This window comes from Nycticebus coucang, chromosome 15, assembly GCF_027406575.1.
Source record: "Nycticebus coucang isolate mNycCou1 chromosome 15, mNycCou1.pri, whole genome shotgun sequence".
Classification (NCBI taxonomy): Eukaryota; Metazoa; Chordata; class Mammalia; order Primates; family Lorisidae; genus Nycticebus; species Nycticebus coucang.
This window is the reverse complement of record NC_069794.1, coordinates 67,465,238-67,467,618: the sequence shown is the minus strand read 5'-3', so window position 1 is coordinate 67,467,618 and position 2,381 is coordinate 67,465,238. Positions and strand designations below refer to the sequence as shown.

Genomic DNA, 2,381 nt, shown 5'->3' with positions numbered 1-2,381 from the left:
AGCTGCGCAGAAAGGCTTAGACATATCCAGAGTAAGCCGCGGGCAACATGTTATTTTATCAATTTTCTAATACAAGGTTTCAGAGGCTGAGTGCGTTGGCTCATGTCTATAATCCTAGGGCTCTGAGAGGCCAAGGCTGGATTGCTTGAGCTCAGGAGTTCAAGACCAGCGTGAGCAAGAGTAAGACCTTGTTTATACTAAAAATAGCTATTCAAGAGGCTGAGGCTGGAGAATCGTTTAAACCCTGAAGTTTGAGGTTGCAGTAAGCTAGACTAAGGCCATGGCAGTCTAGCCTGGGCAGCAGAGTGATACTCTGTCTCAAAAAAAAAAAAAAAAAAGAAAGAAAAAAAGAAAAAGAAAAAACATTAAAGAAAAAATCTAAAATAAGGTTTCAGGACAATGACAGTAAGATAAGGGAAGAAAACATGAATAATGAAGTCCTAATTACCATACATACATATTTATAACAGTAGAGAGAAACATTTTATAGATAAATTGCAAAGACAAGCAAAATAAACAATTTTGTACAAGAAATTTAACACATTCTGCACAATGTCTTCATTTTTATGTCATTATTTTTACAAACTTTTCCTAGTTTCCTTGACTGTCACCATCAATATCTGCTTCCCTGATCCTTTCACAAAGCCTCTTTATCTGTTATCTTCTCTCCAAAGGTTGTCATCACATGGAGAAAGTCTGCTGTGCTGAAATAGCCACTGGGATCATTACCAAACACACAGAATCTTTCCCTAATTTCTTCTTCACTGTCTATGTCTTTCATTTTTCTTGCCATCATTGTCAGAAATTCAGAGAAGTCAATTGTACCATTACCATCAGCATCTACCTCATTAACCACATACTATAACTCTGCTTCTATGGGATTCTGCCCAAGACCTCATTGCAGCTCTCTATTTGTTGCTATAGTTCTAGCACTGCCCTTGTGAAACAGTGAAAAAGCTTCTTTAAATTCTGTGATCTGCCTGCCCTTCAGTCAGTCAGCCAGGCTGCAAGCACTGCTGGCCTCATAAACGCCTCCCTCTACTAGATCCCCTTTGTGGGCCTCAAAATTTTTAAAGGCAGCAAAAGAAAAAAAGAAGAAGAAGAAAGGGGGAAAAAAACCTATGAGAGCAAGTTATTTATGCAATGGATTTGGGAGACAAGCCCTGTAAGAGACATACCAACTACAAGAGACTAATAGAGGGCAGGATTAAAATATGAAGTGAGAATAATAGGATCAGAAGGAAAGGATCAGCACCTCGGGAACAGAATAGAATAGGTGCTTTTCCCTACAAACAACACTTCAAATGTTGTAAGCATTAACCAGCCACTCTTCTGCCAGCTCCTATTATTTCTATTTTATCTCCTTCTAATCTGGATGTGGAACATAAGCAAGTTCCCCCTAAAAAATCATTGGCATAAAAGTATTAATGGGAAATGTATGTTTTTGATGATTTTGTAGAGACAAAAGGAAAAGCATTTATGTTGAATGTGTTTTTTTTTGTTTTGTTTTTTTGTTATTGTTGTTGTTGTTGAATGTGTTTTAATCCCCTACATTGGAGATTTATGAGACTATTTTGGGGACTTAGGACAATGGGTAAATTTGAATGTGGACTGAATATCAGATATTGTATTATACCAAGTTTAAGTTCTAGAGTGGAATAATTACATAGGAAAATGGCCTTGTTTTTAGAAATACATTCTAAAGTATGATGATGAAGTGTCTGCAACCTACTCAGAATGGTTCAGAAAAATGTACTAATATGCACATTTCTCTCTGTATCTATTTATCTATCATTTGCATTTGTGGGAATCCCCCATAATATGTCTATTCTCCAAAATCCACACTTGGTTCTTCACTTCCAGAAGGTTCTCCCTAATACTCTCTCTCAGATACAGCCTCAGCTTTGTTGGCTCTGGAGTTTACCACTCTGATCCACTCTGATCCACTTCAAATATACATCCTCCTGATTATACAAAACATTTACCTCTGTTTGGCTTCTATGCCAAAAGTCACAATCCTAAATCATCAAAATGTTAAGTGAAACCTAGTAGGCTCTAGTTAATGAGACCTGTTACCCTCTTGAGAAAACATACCAGCCACCATCATGTGCTGCTATACCATGTGTTTTTGAGATATATCCCTACCTCAAGTAACAAAACAAAATAGCATTTCTACCAAACACTACTTCACAAAAATTCTCAGGAAGGGAATTTTCTTCATCCCATGTCATAGCTGGAGGACTCCAACCCCATCCTAAAGGAGAAAGACTGCTGTTTTTTCTAACCTTAACGCCTGTCATCTGAAGCTAGATGAGGAGCCTGCTTCCTAATTCCCAGTTGTCAGAGTACTGACAAAGACTTTCTCACCAAAATGCTAAACT

The 2,381-nt window shown here is 37.6% G+C and overlaps 1 pseudogene; it reads right to left on the bottom strand.

The window, feature by feature from the left end:
* Positions 1–564: 564 nt before the first annotated feature.
* LOC128566466 (calmodulin-like) lies at positions 565–2,104 on the bottom strand (annotated as a pseudogene).
* Positions 2,105–2,381: the final 277 nt, after the last annotated feature.